Consider the following 17,610-nt stretch of genomic DNA (forward strand, 5'->3'; position numbering starts at 1 on the left):
AAAAACAACTGCTATACAGAATTAAAAATCGAAACTTTATTGAACAAAACCTCAGAACTCAATGGGGAATTACAAAGGAAACAACCAAAAAGGTTTAGCCTTCCATGCGGAGGCAAAACAAAAGAATCACAAATAAGAAAAGAAACTAAGAAAATCATATGAAGCTCTCCCTTTTCTCCTTGATGCCTATGTCCTTTTATAGGCTTTTCTGCTCCAAGGATCTTGGGAAAATATTGTAGTTTATATTTTGTTAACAGTTTCCAAATTTCCAGAATTCTTGTATTTTGTAGAAGATTTGCTTCCAATTCTGTTTCTGAGATATTGTAGATTTTATTTTCTCTTTCTTCTCCTCGAAATTTGTTTCCTGTTTTGGTTCAAGAAGCAACTTGGACATTTGTATATTTGGCCCATTCAAAAAGGTAGATGCTTCCTCCGGATAATTTACTCTAAAAACACAAAATTAACAAAAATAATAGTTAAGACCCAAATAAACCCAATTATAAGAATATTAATTAAAACAATGAATTTATTTATTATTATAGTCCAATAATCTATGATTAAGGTTAATGTGAGTGAATAAATATATGCTCATCATATGGCTTCTACGAAATCTCCAATGTCGCAGATATACTATCTTTCTTCCATGTTTCAATAGTTAAGAAGCAGTGTCTTCTTTGCATATTGGACATGCTTTATGACCCTTCAGACTATACTCTGACAAGTTCGCATATTTCAAAAAGTCATTGATGATGCAAAATAACATTGCATGCATCTTAAAAGTATCATTAGCAAACTCATCAGAGACTTTAACACCCTGATCTAAGAACAACTTTAAGTATTCAATTAGGAGACTTAGATAAACATCTATGTCATATTCTGGTTGTCTTGGACCAGATATCATCATAGACTATTTTTGCTTGATGCACAATCCAGGAGGTAAGTTGTAAATAACTAGTGAAATAGGCCATGAATTGTGGTTCATACTCAACAACATTTTGGCTTCATAATTACGATTAGGTAGAGTATTTCCCTCTAAAAGCATTTCCTTCAACAACAAAAGCAATTACGTAAATTTTTTATCTATTCATCCATTTATTGTCTTCAAATTCATCAGTCTTAACACCACGGACAACCGTGTGAAGTTAGTTGATTTAGAATACAATGAAATCTCTACATCGGTTGAGATAATTTTGTATCCATGCACTTCTGTGAAAGACTTAGCTCCAACATCACGAATCATGTTCTCCAGTTTATCATCACCCACTACATCATCCATGATTAAACATAGTCTTGAAATACAAACAAACTTGGTAAATGTAATAATTCATCGTGCCATGTCCAAGTTGTATAAGATCCTACAAACCCATCACACAGAAGGTGCTCCCTGATTTTATTAACATCAAATTTTCTCTCGTTCAAACAATTAACGCACAGACAACCAAACTTTACTCCATCACCAATATTGTTGGCATTTTGTTGCGCAAATTGTATAAATTCTTATACTTCTCTTTCGTACTCATCACTTATGTGAGCTGAATTAATCCAGTCTCGATCCATATGTATGTTCTGTAATGGTCATTGAGGTATTGACTAATGCATGTAAAATCTCACAATTTTTGTTAACGGTATGAACCTATCCCATTTGAGAAGATTCATTTTTTTTATTATAATTCAAGAGTAGATACACTTTAATCATCATTCCTTATATTTCACAAAATTCTAGCAACATTTCGCATAGGTATTCAGGTGGCACGAAATCTCCAAAATCAAATATGCACCCAGAGAACAACACAAAAGGCAATTAACCAAAATTACGTAAAATATATGAGATGTAGATTACAATATATGTACTAATGAACAAATAAAAAGTAATTGTTCTTTCCAATTGTCCAACTAGAAAATTTATGGCTCAATACACTACAACCTCCTCTAGTTTTTATAAAATGTTTTAAAAAGTTTACAATTGGAGGAGTAATAGACAAATACATGTATTAAATCTCAAATGAGAAACTAAGATCTCTCTATGAAAATTTCCAAAATTTAATAATTTGTCGGGGATTGAACAACTTTGGACCCAATACCAATACATATTAAACGATTACAATCATACATGCAATTCAAAAACTTAATCGAATTCTAAATATACAATTATAATTAATAATATAATTAATAATTTAAATAATAATTTAAATAATAATTAATCTAATTAATGCTCTAAATAATAATTACATTAGTAATCTATTTAATAATCTAAATAATAATTCAACTAATGCCCTAAATAATAATATAAATATTAATTACATTACTAATCTAGCTCATAATTTAAATAGTAATCTAACTAATGCTCTAAATAAAATTATAAATAATAATTAAATTACTAATTTAACAAATAATTAATTACAAATAATAATAAAAAATTAAAAAATAAAAACCCTAAAAATACTAAATTAACAAGGGAGCAGGGGTTGTGGAGGAGAATGACAATGAACTACAGTAGCAAGGAGAAGAAGAGTACCAAATTTTGAACTCGTGAAACCACTTTGTTCAACACTTAAAAATGCACAAAAACATGAAGAAATGAAGTATGAAAAACAACATAAAACACTATAAGAAAGGCACATTACAAGCAATGAAAGCAATGGAAGCAGAGAAAGTTCACATAGAAGACAACAATGTCAATAGTGGAGAAGAAAACGCAAAGACGGAAAGGCCTGGATGGTTAAGCATATAAACGACTGTTATGACATAACAAACGTACTCTATATAGAACCCATGATTATAGGTGGCGGTTTCCTAATAGACTATAGTCTATAATGTCCATCATAGGCGACATTTGACTATTGAACTGTAGTCTATATGGTCTTATTTCAAATAAGTGACGATTCTAATATATTGCTCTTGTTTTCAAAATTGTCACCGCATTTTTTTATATGACGATGTCGCAAAAATTGGTATCTATAAATGTTGTAAAATAATCTTCTTGCACTAGTGTTTAAGAAAAAGAAGATTTCTTCCATATATGTTCTTATAGGGTCCATAGTGAAATAAAGGGGCTCTTCTTCTTTATACACATTCTTCTTTATACACATGGATTTTAAACAACTTCTCCATTAGTAGGTAATTCCCAATATCATTACATCAAACACTAGAATTGTTAGTTTGCCACTAGTGCAGAAACATAAAACAAATGCGGCTATTTCGAATTTATAAATGCGGTTTTATTGCCGCATTTGATCAACACGCACTTGTAAATCAAGAAATATAAATGCGGCTATATAGCCGCATTTATAAATACCATTTACAAGTGCGGTTATTTGCTTTAACCGCACTTGTATATGCCAAATCATTAAAGAAAAATTAAAAATTTTAAAACATCGTCAATCTTGTGTGAATCCAACGTTGATGAAGAGTCACAGGAGCGCCAACAACGGTGGCGGCAGCAGAAGCGACGGCGGACAGAGAAGCAGCAACGGAGCAAACCAAAAACTCCACAAGAAACCACGAAGACAATGAAAGAGTACTGAGTAATGCAAGAAACCAGACAATGTAAGAAAAACGAATGTCAGCCAACGAAACAGTGCTTCGAGACCACCAATGCAAGGAAAAAAACATATATAAGAAAAACGAAAAACATTTATGCATATATTTGTGAAGATGAAGAGGAAGAAAGAGAGTTCAAGAAACTTACATTGCACAAATGGAATGCAGATGCAGCAGAAGGAGACGAACTCAGAGTGCGAACGCGAAACGAAGGCAAAGACGAGAAATAAAGTTTGAAATTGTGTGTGACGCGCTTCAAAATTTAGGGTAAAAAAGGATTTACGAATGCGGTTAAAGGTAAAACCGCATTCGTAAATCAAATACGAATGCGGTTATTCAAATAACCGCATTCATAAATCAAGTGCTTTGATTTACGAATGCGGCTATTCAAATAACCGCATTCGTAAATCAAAATAATTTCAAAAATGCCACCGCGTTTTTTACGAAAGCGGGTACCGCAAAAGCCGCACTAAATAAAGCGTATCCTTTTCTTCTTTTTGCCCTAGTGTGCATTGTTCTAATTAATTTCTTTGACGCGTGATTCAAGAAAGAGGAGATAAGCATTCCCATGGAGTATACGCATGGAACAAATTGGGTACTGATTAAACCAGTAGTATAGTGGTAAGTACTTAATTTCTTGGGCGCATTAGATTAGTACCCACTTTGTTCCATGCGTATACTCCATGGGTATGCTTATCTCCTTTCCCTTGAATCATGTCCCCAGTAAATTAATTAGAACAATGTGAACTAACTAAGAAATCAAAGTTTAAGATAAGGAAGACCCTCAATCATGTGTTCAAGTACAACCTCTCACAAAAACTAGTTTTTCATAAGATTAGACAATAAAAAAACTGGTATAAAGAATTGAAAAATGAAACTTTTATTGATCAAAACCTCAGAACTCAATGGAGAATTACAAAGAAATCAACAAAAAAGATTTAGTTTTCCATGCAGAGGCAAAAGAATTACAAAAAAGAAAAGAAACTAAGAAAATCCTATGAAGCTCCTCCTTTTTCCTTAATGTTTGTGTCTTTTTATAGGCTTTTCTGCTCTAAGGATCTTGAGAAAATATTTTTGTTTAGATTTTGTTAACAATTTCCAACTTTCATAATTCTTGTATTTTGCAGAAGATTTGCTTCCAATTTTGTTTATGAGAAATTGTAGCTTTTATTTTCTCTTTCTTCTCCTTAGAATTTGTTTTTTGTTTTGATTCAATAAGCAACTTGGACTTTTGCATATTTAGCTCATTTACTCTAAAAACACAAAATTAACAAAAATAATAGTTAAGGCCCAAATAAACCCAATTATATGAATATTAATTAAAACAATTGATTTATTTATTATTATAGTCCAATAATTTATGATTAAAGCTATTGAGTGTGAATAAATATATGTTCATCAATTTGAAATATTAATTGTTATCAACATTTGCTTGTAATGATAAGGTTTTTTTATAAATATGCAAATAATCGATATTTAGGAGACTATCTTAATAATTTTATATGTGAGGAATTGATATAAATGAATTTTATATGGTCATCAATATCAATCAAGGATAAAATATTATTATGCTTTTCAAAATAAAAAAGAGTGAGAATGATGAACCCCAATCATAATTTTCCCAATTGAATCAAACAACTCTTTACTTTACTTTACTTTATTTACATTCTTGCAATCTCATACACAACAAACATCCAACAAACTTTTACTTATTGTTTTCTATTTATTGAATATTATACTTAAGAATTCAATTGTTCCTTATGGGTTCAATATTCATTATTAGGGATAATTTTTTTACATTTAACACGGTGTTCTTGTCGTAAAAAAACCATCAATTAGACATGTGGCTAATCTTTGAGCCAACCTAATGATTTAAGTTTGAACAAATAATCCATTATTTTTTACCTAAGGTCGTAATCGTGATCGACTTACTTTGAACTGAAGATATAATTATAATCAGTTAACTTTGAAGCTACTAAGTTGAATTTATTCGTTATACTTTGAACCATCAAAATATATATATATATATATATATATATATATATGAAAAATTGATACAAAATTAAATTTATATATTTAATTTAAGGACGTGCCTCATTAAAATCTTAATCGGAAAATAATTCAAATCGGAAAATAATCCAAGTTACTCAAAAAAAAGTACATTATCTTTGTTGAATGTTTACAATAGATATTTAACTAAAATAAATCTTGAAATGAGTAGCATTCCATGCACGAGGAATCATCTTGTCGTTTAACTCTCCTACTTTGTAAGCTCCATTTTAGAGAGAATCAATAAATGTTGGTTATCAAATTTGGGGCTAACTTGCCTTCCTATTTATCCCTTCAAGCATCTCCGAGCTTACATCACACGAGATCTCCTGTATGGAAGTTTTGTTCTTGTACTCGCATGTTGTATCGTCAACCAACTCTAAGTTTAACAACTTCCTCATGAACACGAGCTTCTTCATGTACCTTTTGTATTATGTCGAGCTTGGTTCGGAGGTTAGCGTTATTTTCCTGATTTTTACTAAATTTTGTCAACGATATAATGGTATAACTTTTATACTATCACAAATCTTTTTCCATAATATAAATTTTCTAACATTTAACAATTATTATAAAATTTGTAGTTTTTATACTAGGACAAGTTTCATAGCATTGTTACGATGGCCATAATTAAAAAAAAAATTGTTCTTACCGGGTTTTGCGTTCAGCCTTTTAAGGTGTTGAATTCATGTTGTTGATGATTTCTGTTTTGTTTCTTGAAGGATTGCCGAACTTTATCACCATGTACCAAGCAGAATCCACCTGTAGAAGACTCTTTGACGCTCAAGTCAGTAAGAGTATATTAATATCTAAGTAATATAAGTATGAAGTATTTAGTGAGTGAGAAATACTCCATGGATTTGTACTTATAGGTAGTAAAAGTCAAATACATATTTTAATAATTACATAAATAAGATATTAAATTTTATGGATACATATAGAAGATTATCAACAATATTTATGATACTTTCCAAGTTGTTAATATATAATAAATATTAACAACCTAAATTTTATGGACGGGTTATAAGTGAGTAATATTATAAAATAGATATTAATCACCCGATTTCATAGACCAGATAGTATAAAAATTAAAATATATTAACTTACTTTTTAAAACAATAAAACTGGAACATATATAGAACAAACCATATTAAAAAAGAATATTGGTTAAGTAGATTAAATGGTATTGATCACTAGTTATTTTTCTAACAATCAATGTTATGATTAAAAAAATCAAATATATATATGATCCAATAACAAATGATAAACAAGAATATTATCACATTAATAATTAAACCTAGAAATTATTTAAATTTATCTGAATGTGAGTTAGTGACCTAATATACGTATAGGTCTTTTATTTGAGATCACGTGTCTTTTATTTGAGATCACGTTCACAGGAAAAATTATTCAAAAGGAGAAAACTCAATAATCTGTATATCTTATAATATTAGTTTTATCTTTTAGGTTTATGTTATTTATTTAAGAGGCAAAATATCTTGGGTTGTGTGCTATTTTGTTTACTGTACCTTTGTAGTTTCTCCTTACACTTCATAGATCAAGTGAAAAAAAAAGTATATTATACAATCTAAAAATGTATAATTTTTTTATGGGTCCCAATTTTTGGATAACTCTAAATGAGTTGCTCCACCATACAACTGCCAAAGTGGCACAAAAAATATTATTTTATTTGGGTTGTGGGGTCCACGTAAAAGTTGAACATTTAGTATTTGATTGTTTCAGAATGTGAAATTAGGTTTTAAGAAAGAGAAATTGGGGTTGAATTTACGTTTCTGTTTGTCCTCTACATATTCTTCCAGTTCTTCGCAAGGTATTTCTTCCAAGTTCAACGCAAGGCTTTTCTTCCAAGTTCTCCGCAACGTTTTTCTACAGCGGCGTTCGTCGTCCTCCTGGTCCATCTGTTTTCAGGGTGGTTTGGTGGCGGTGTCGTCTTCGACATCCTCCTTTCATGGTGGTTGGGTGGGGGTCTCGTCTTCGACATCCAGTTTTCACGGTGGTTGGGTAGCGTTTTCCTCTTGGGCATCCTCTTTTCAAAGGTAATACATTTATTTTTTTTTCATTTCTTTAGGGTTTAGGATAACATTGATCTTGTGTGATTTTTGTTGTTGGGTCATTTGGGTTATTTGTTCTGTGGTGACCCAAAGCTAATTTTTTGCACACACTGTTAAGATAAATGTATAGTCGTATTTCACGTTGAGTTTACTTTGTGAGTATGTATTTGACTAATATTGTAGTATTTTATTTCATAGTAGCATGTTAGGATACACAAAGAAAAGGGATCGGTAGAGCAACTCATTTAGAGTTGTCCAAAAATCGAGACCCATTTTTCTTGAGTATGACTAAATTTTTTGTTGAAAATATTGTTGTTGGAAATTTTTGTCTTGGTGTATAAATAATGAAGATTGTTTGTTTAGAATGTTAGGTTGATGAGGTACCAAAAATTTTAAGGAAATTTTGTAATATTGACATGGATAAGAAAGGTAAAAAGAGAGTGTTAGTGTTGATGTTGGTTGGGGAGGGGCAGGAGGTGGGGAGAAAGTGGGTTAAATCAGTTTTTTATAGGCCATCAAAGTAGGACTGTGTGAAGTAACGACATTGTTCAGTGAATTTTGAGGGTTGCAGTATGTGGTGACCCACTTTACACTTCCTGCACAAACCCAGTGAAACTTTTTTATGGAAATATGAAGTGAGTGTTGATGTTTGTTGGGATGGGCATGATGTGGGGAGAAAGTGTGTTAGATCAGATCTTTAGAGGCAAGAGTGCAAGGCAGTTTCAAGTGAGCAATAATTCAGTCAACTTAGAGGGTTGCAGTATGTGGTGACCCTAGTAAGAGTATGTGTTGACCCACATTACACTTCCTGCACAGACCCAACAGTGGAACTTTTTATGGAAATGGGAAGTGAGTGTTTGTGTTGGTTTCAGTGGGGCATGAGCATGGGACAAAGTAGTTCAATTGAGGTGTTTAGAGTCCATGAGTGTAAAGCACTGTGAAGTGGGCACAAAATTCAGTAAACTAAGAGAATATCATCAAATGGTGACCCTATAGGGAATATGTGATGACCCAGATTACACTTCCTGCGGGAAACTTTTTTTGGAAATGGGAAGTGAGTGTTCATCTTGGTTGTAGTGGCTAGGGACAAAGTGGTTTAATTGGGGTCTTTAGAGGCCATGAGTTTAGAGTAGTGTGAAGTGGGCAGAAAATTCACTCAACTAAGACAATATCATCAAATGGTGACCCTATAGGGAATATGTGGTGACCCATATTACAGTTCGAGCACAGACCCAGTGAATTTTTTTTCTAGATATGGGAAGTGAGTGTTCATGTTGGTGAAGGGTGGGCCATGAGGTGGGGAGAAAGTGGGTTAAATGGGTTCTTTAGAACCCATGAGAGTAGGAAAGTGCGAACTAACCACAAAATTGACTGAACTTAGACAGTTGCAAAATGTGGTGACCCTAGAGGGAATATCTGGTGACCCACATTATAGTTGTATCACACAGGCAGGGTAACTTTTTGTTAAAATGTTAGGTTTGTTTTGTTATTGGTTAGGGTGGGGTGGGGAATAATGGAAGTTTTTTGTCCTTATTATGTTCCTTTTGTTGACCCAAAGTCAGTTTATTGCAGAAGCACATTTACAGAATACATTAATTGTGAATTGTTTGATTTTTTAAAGATTGATGTTGTTTCATTGTTGTTTGGTTTTGAATAACGTATTCATTGTTGAATTTTTATGTTTTGTAGGATATAATGACAATTCAGGAAAGTAGTCATGCAAAATCTTTTGTGGATGATAAGGTTTGATTTCGAATATGCTTAATTTTTTTAGACATACGATGACATGACATTCTTAGTAAACTACACATGTATTTATAAATGTAGGTCTTTAGGCGTTATTGCAGGCCAAAAATTTTGGGAAGTTTGAACAAAACCTTAAGTGTTGAAGAAAAGTTTATTATTCAGTCAACCCCTTTGGTTGGCTAATTGTGTTGGATGGGAACCTGAAATTGAGTTGCTGCCTTTTAAGGGAGTTATGTATTAGGTGGGTGGAGAGAAGTCATGGTTTTGTAGTCAGCTCTATAGTTGTCCCATTTACTTTGTTAGATGTTTGTTTAGGTATAGGTCTTAGAGTTGTGGGAGACAAACTTGACTTCGAAAAAACATAAAACAATTGTAAGAATAGGAGTTTTTTCAAAACTAGTCATGTATCTGTGAAAATTTATGATGAAATTGTTAAACGTCACAACGAATGTTCCATACATGACTTTTGCGGGTTGTACATCTTGTTAGGAATGTCAGAGTTTTTATTTCCAAGTAGAATGAGTTTAGTCCTTGGTGGGTTGTTTAGGGTTGTGGATGATCTGGGTGAATTGGGTAGGTTTAGTTTATGACTTTTTGGTTCAGAGTTTGTGTTCAGCTTCAATGTGTATGAGGAGGAAAACTAATGCTATATATATATCTGTGTTTGTGGTTGTGTGTACTTGATGCAGGTAATTTAAAATGTTTACTTCGTATGTGTAATGACTTCCCATACATTTTCTGGTTAGTGGCATTAATTTGACATGAATTGTGTAGATATGGGCTCTTGAACATTTGTTCTCTTACAAGCGGCAAGTTTTGAGGATTGGAAATAGATATCCTCGTATCACACATTAGATGGATGTTAGGCTGGGTGACATTGAAATTGCATCTGGACTGCAACAAAATGTGGTGTGTAGAATACATTGATTTTTTTTTTAATAATGTACAATACTTAGTTTTTTTTTTGTCATTTATGTTGTGTGCATGAATAGGTTATTGTGGACTTATCTGCGTCCAATGAAAAGTTGCAAAATGAATTCGTTGTACAAACATTTGAGATAGTTCGACGTGGATTTACAACCGACATGTCAAAAAAAAGGACCATGGTAAAATGAAGGTGAAAGTAGTTGATATGCTTCGCCAAGTGAAGAAACAAAAGCTTGTCATCAGCAATTTGGAGAATGAGTTGAAAGAGTTACAATAATTTTTAAGTGCACGTGCAAAATCTTATGTGCATGATAGTCCTTCTGCAGATGATGACGAACATCTACAGACGTCTTACTTTGATGATAAAGATGTACCCGATGAGCAAGGCGTACCCGAAAAGGAAGGCGGACCCGAAGAGCAAGACATACCCGAACAACAAGACGTACCCCAAGAGCAAGACGTACCCGAAGACCAAAATGGGGAGAAGAAAAAAGTAACATATTCACTCGAGTCAAGCATAGAGCAAGGAAACGTGTGAAGTCGGTTGTGATGAAATCACCATGGACTAGGTATGGAAGGGGAAAAAATGATTTTGTTAGTCATAATTGAAAGGGATCGTACATGACGTGTTTAGTACTTAAGTATGTTTATTACGAAGTAGTTGTTAGAAATGATACATGTTTATTTCATTGGGTGTAATGTGGTTAGAGAATTTAAGACATGTATTTAGAAACTACGTTGTAATTTTAGTAACTCTAATTTGGTTGGACTTTTTGAAGTTTTATTTAATTTTAATTGTCTTCCGTTTATGTGGTAGAAGTGAACACATTTTTTAAATTTGAATGTATGGCAGTGTCAACACATATAAACTAAGTTCATAGAAGCTAAGAAGGACAAGTAACCAAAAAATTCACTTAACACATGTAATAAGCATTGTTCAAACATGTGCTTATAAATTTTAAATACAATTTTGTATCCTCAATTATACAATAATAGTCTTCATTGTGCATGTAGCCATGTTTGTAAGATGTGGAAGTTTAAACCATCCTTGAACGTCGGATTTTATCTTCCTCCATCTTATTCAATAACTCCAATTGCTTTGCATCTGAATATATTTTGGATATTGAAATGTGAATTAGAATATTGGATATAGGACATTGTTTTTTAAGTATAGACAATTTTTGAAATTGTACCTAGAGTCGGTGGATTGCGTATTACTGGATGAGAACAACGAACTTCCTCATCAGATGGTGAACATATGTCAAATTTGAAAACCTATAGGCATGAATCAGATGGTGTACATATGTTAAATTTTAAAACCTATAGGCATGAATATTGTAACAAAAGGCACAGTTGTTTGTACTATAGTTATAATGAAAGTCACATACCTTAACAATGTTGTTTACGGTTATATTAAGGTAGAAAGCCATTTTAGCTTGTACGAAAATTTTTGGATTGAGCGAAAACGGGGCAGTGCTAAAGGGGTCCATTTTAGCTTGCACGAAAATAATTTGGATTGATCGAAAATAGGGCAGTGATGAAGAGGTCCATTTTAGCTTGCACGAAAATTTTTGGATTGAGCGAAAACGGGGCAGTGTTGAAGGGGTCCATTTTAGCTTGCACGAAAATAATTTGGATTGAGCGAAAATAGGGCAGTGCTGAAGGGGACCATTTTAGCTTGCACGAAATTTTTTGGATTGAGCGAAAACGGGGCAGTGCTGAAGGGGTCCATTTTAGCTTACACGAAATATTTTGGATTGAGCGAAAATAGGCCAGTGCTGAAGGGGTCCATTTTAGCTTGTACGAAAATTTTTGGATTGAGCGAAAACGGGGCAGTGCTGAAGGGGTCCATTTTAGCTTGCACGAAAATAATTTGGATTGATCTAAAATAGGGCAGTGCTAAAGGGGTCAATTTTAGCTTGCACGAAAATTTTTGGTTTGAGCGAAAATAGTCCAGTGCTGAAGGAGTCCATTTTAGCTTGCACAAAAATTTTTGGATTGAGCGAAAACGGGGCAGTGCTAAAGGGGTCCATTCTAGCTTGCGCGAAAATAATTTAGATTGAGCGAAAATAGGACAGTGCTAAAGGGGTCCATTTTAGCTTGCACAAAATTTTTTGGATTGAGCAAAAATAGTCCAGTGCTGAAGGGGTCCCTTTTAGCTTACACAAAATTTTTTGGATTGAGCGAAAATAGGCCAGTGCTGAAGGGGGGGTCCATTTGAGCTTGCACAAAAAAATTTGGATGGAATGTTGCTTAGGCATAGTATCATGAAATTTTGTCTTCCTCGCTTTGATCGTAGTTGTTTATGTTTTACCCAAAGACTTGGTAAAAAAGTTGCCAAATTTTGAACTTTAACTCAATATTGTTAACTTTGAACTTATTTTAGTGTAGCAAAATGGACAAATGTAAATATTTATAACTTTTTTTTTACTGAGTCCAACGAACTAAGAACGAAGTCATACTTAACCACGAACGACCGTTAAATTAACCTTCCACAGTATGTGGCACCTGCTAATGGATCCTTTGGGTTTGAATACGAATAAAATCATTTATGGAAAAACTTGTCATCATAATTACAAATGATGGAAACTAATTTTAAGTGTAATTAGAAGGTTTGTTGCATCATATGGTACAACAATATTCGTCTTCAATTCTTAGCATTAAAAAGTTCGCACATTGTTCAACTCAATGGAAGTGTATGTAATCCATTATGTTTCTACAGTTATGAATGCTCCTAGGATACACTAAAACATGTAATGAATAACTACACAATTGCAGAACATGCAGATTCACATGCAACGCACTTTCAACCACCATCATTCTAAAGTTCCACGAAAGTTGAACTCCCTCAACAAATTTTCTCGTTCTGCATTACGTGCATCAAGGACCCAATTACAAACCATTTCCTGACGGAATGCTTGAAGCTCGTCCTGAAATTAATTTTGAAAATCAATTTTCAGTGCAGAATAAAAGTTATAATTTGTACTCTACTAGTGAAGGGAACAAATATGTACGTTGTTGTATTCAGGCATCGTCTTCCCGTCATAGTCAACCATACCATTCCACAGCTCAATATATTTCAAAACCAATACTCCACAATCATAACTACATACAGGAAAGCACATAAAAATATTTACATATGAATATGCATAAAAATAACAAAAGTTTTCATTTCAATACTAACCCGTTTGGCTGTATAGGAAGTTTTTGTTTGACTACTTTAATGGGGGGGACTATTCACTCCACCGAACTTGTCAAGAATTTTGTACACATGGTCAACTTGCACAACCTGCATCGTACAATACAAGAAATTAGAAATCAAATACCAAATTCATCGCTTCATTCTTTACTAAACATCATCTTTTACTCTTTACCATGACTTTATCAATTTTGTTGTGTTTTCACCTTCTATGGCCGAGGGAGTCCAAGACATGCAATTCCCTACTATGAAAATTAAACGCGTAGACCCACCAATGGTCATTGTGCACCGTTGGGATGAATACCTAAAAGTGAATAATGTAACTTAATTAAACACATAAAAAATTATGCCCCAAAATCATTATAGAAAATTATATAATACAAACTTACAAAATCGCAATATGATAGTGATTCAAATGGAATCAAATCTTTTGCAAATGAACAGTAATCCTTCGTGTCCCACTCTTTCTTTTCCGAAGTTGTTTTCATTTCTTCAATAACACGATCCTTTATGCAACAAAAAATGTAGTGTTATTAATAGAAAGTATACATATGAAAACAAAAACTTAAATTCCACAATCCACTCACAGCAAAAAAAAGGGTTAAAGGAAAAACGTTGGGCCCTTCCATTCTTTTGAAGTTGATCAACCATGAACAACCCCGTTGCAAAGAACATCACCTAAAAACAGATTCCCACGAATTAAGTTTTCGCTGGGTGTGTACAAGAAGTCTAATGCAGGTCACCACATGTTCCTACTTGGGTCACCACATACTGCAATCCTCTAAGTTGAGTGAATTTCTGATCACTGGACACTGCCCTACACTCATGGACTCTCAAAACCTGATATAACACACTTTCTGCCCACATCATGCCCAACTCAACCAACACTAACACGCTCTTCACATTTACATAATAAGTTTGCACAGGGACTGTGTAGGAACTATAATGTGGTCACCACATATTCCTACTAAGGTCACCACATATTCCTACTAAGGTCACCACATACAACAATGCCCTATGTTGAGTGAATTTGTGATCACTGGACACTGCCTTACATTCATGGACTCTAAAATCTGATCTAACGCATTTTCTGCCGACATCATGCCCACCCAAACCAACACCAACACACACTTCACATTTCCAGAATAAGTTTGCAAAGGGACTGTGCAGGAAGTCTAATGTGGTCACCACATATTCATACTAGGGTCACCACATACAACAAACCTCTAAATTGAGTGAATTTGTGATCACTGGACACTGCCCTACACTCATGCTGCATTCTGTGATTTCGGTATATAGATGGATAACAACAGCTCAACACAAAGGATATGGTGCAAACTATGTTTCTTCATATTTATTGGGTTTATTGAACGGCTATCCAACTATATATAACCAGGGCCAAAATCACAGGAAAAAAAAGTATTGTTGGAAATCATTAACCGTAAAATTGGAAACAAAAAGATCTTATTGTAATATGACATTTTACCCCATGGGCATGTTTGGTTGCATTATGCTGCCCTGCTTCACAGAAATAACATATTTTATACATACAGAGATGCAAAGTCACACATTCATATTTTTACAATCATGCTATACAAAATTAAAAGCATCTCATGGTAATTTCTTAAATATAGATTACAAATTCAGATTTTCATTCCCTTTTGTCAACCACCCTCTGTTTTTGAGCATTTTATAACAATGATTGGTTAAAAAGTATCTACTGCTTAGAACAGTCTATGTCACATCTAGGTAACAAATAATTACAATGACACTTGAGTTGTTTAATGTAATGTTTATTTTGCATCAGGGTATTGACAGCATGGCGCCAACTTCCACAGATTTTGGAGTTGCAATCGCTTAATGACTTGGGTTTTTCTGAAACATATGTGAGATGTTTGCAGGTATGGTATTAAATTCTACCTAAAAGTGTATGTCAAATGTTGAGTACTATAAAGAAAACCTTTGATTTGTTATGCTTTGTATTTTCTCAACCAATATATTACATGCTACAATGCTTGACAAATTTCGGAGGTTGTCAACAACATGAAAGACCTAATACATATTTATGCACAACACAGAGTTGGGGTAATAAGTAATTTGCGTGTAGTTTTTATGATGAGGTTACCCTATCGTGTTCTATTTTCAATTAATCTAGTTGTACGAAGCTGTTTTAATTTGGGCTTTTGGAATTATATTCTTACATTGGCCATTGGCCTTGCCTGCAAAGTGTTTTAAACAATTATCCTCTACTAACAACAACCTCAAAGCTTAACATGCAATAGATGCAGGAAATGGAGCACATGCCAAATGTTCATGGTCTCCCAACTTATACAATCACACTCAATAAGCGGATGGACTCTAAAAATCTTATCTAACGCACTTTCTGCCCACTTCATGCCTATCCCAACCACATATTCCTACTAAACCCTAAACCAACAATTACCAAACTTGTTTGTTCAAGATTAGACCATACAATTTATATGCTCTAACTTCATCACTGTGAAAAAAATTTATCAATTCTATATCAATGTGTCTAGTAATAACAACAATACCAACAATTCAACATTCAAGGAAGAAAAGCTTCAAACTTCCTTCAACACGAAACTCAAACTAAAATTGAATCAAAATAGGCTCTACAACAACATCAAAATCACACAACATCATCAAAATCACACAACAACAATGTTTCACTTCATAATCCATTGAATCAAAAATATATTACCTTTATCACCTAACCACCGTGAAAAGAGATGGAGGCGTCCACCGAGCAAACACCGGCCGACGACGACGAAGAACAAGGAACCACGGTACAGGAAACCAATACAACAACAAACTGCAAGAGGGAACGGTGCACTGGAGAACCACGAGACCTTTGCGAAGAAGAAATTCAAAGAGTAAACGGTGCACTGGTGAACCACGGGACCAAAAGAAGAAGAAATTGAAAGAGGGAGTGTTCAGCCACCAAAAAAAGAAGAAATTGAAAGAGGAAACGTTTCGTAACCCTAATGGAAATTTGAACCAAAGATTAAACCTTCTAAAAAAAATTGTGGGCCCCGTAACAATAATTTAATATTTGTTTTTTTGCCATGTACACTAGAGCAATGAGATAAGCGGTTAACATTTTCCTTTTTCTATTTGTACCTTTCAGATTGAAAAAATTTGAAAAATATTTTCAAATTCAAAAATAATTTTTAAATTATAGAATTCAAAAAATATTTCCAAATTTAAAAATATCTTTCAGATTCTACAATACAAACAAAAATATTTCAAATTATAGAATTTAAAATATATTTTAAAAAATATCTTTAAAATTTTATAATATAAATTACATTTTATATTATATAATCTAAAATTAATTGAAATATGTGTTCAGATTTGGAAAATCCAAAACTTACTCCTGAAACGAGATAAACCAGATTATGTAATCTGAAATACAATATTTATTTATATATATAAATATATATATATATTAAAATTCCGTAATGTAGTAAATCTTCACATTACACAATCAAAAAAATATATTTGAACATTTTTATATAAGGACATTTCTGAAATACAAAATTTATTGGGGTGTAAAAAAATAAGGAAGTATTGGAAGAAGTATTCCTCTTGTCAATACTCTGTTTTTCTTCTATCAAGCAAAATAATGGTCCAGACTTTCTGTATCGATGATTTTTTACCTGCATCCAATCAACTTTCAAATTTAATTTATAAAGTTGTCTTTCATTCAAGATGATGATGATGATGGGATGTCTCAGACACATTGCCACCTATTCAATTATCAACAACAGCAATGAAGATTGATATACACGTCTATTTGATATCTTAGAATGAAAGAGAGCACATATAATAAAGTATTTCAAATCATATAATATTCATGCCCGTCTGATATCAATTTAAAAAAAATATAATTAAATATGTTTTAAGAAAAAAAAATATGTTTCTAAGTTCTTTTAGTCTCTACTTCAAACTTCAAAAAAAATTATAATAACTAAAGTATTGAAATGGACAACAAAAGAAATTCAGTATAAATTATATTATAATATTCACATTAATGATAAATCAATATAATATATTTTA

The 17,610-nt window shown here is 32.9% G+C and overlaps 1 long non-coding RNA gene across 1 annotated transcript; it reads right to left on the reverse strand.

Annotated features, from left to right (window-relative positions):
- Positions 1-12,795: 12,795 nt before the first annotated feature.
- LOC137833001 (uncharacterized) lies at positions 12,796-16,437 on the reverse strand. The gene is made up of 6 exons (XR_011084642.2): positions 16,253-16,437; positions 13,920-14,036; positions 13,706-13,834; positions 13,516-13,620; positions 13,346-13,436; positions 12,796-13,261 (listed from the first exon to the last, which is right to left on the reverse strand). It is a non-coding gene; the product is annotated as an uncharacterized LOC137833001 (long non-coding RNA).
- Between the last annotated feature and the right edge of the window lie 1,173 nt (positions 16,438-17,610).

This window comes from Phaseolus vulgaris, chromosome 6 (assembly GCF_051622355.1).
Source record: "Phaseolus vulgaris cultivar YP4 chromosome 6, ASM5162235v1, whole genome shotgun sequence".
NCBI classification, from domain to species: domain Eukaryota; kingdom Viridiplantae; phylum Streptophyta; class Magnoliopsida; order Fabales; family Fabaceae; genus Phaseolus; species Phaseolus vulgaris.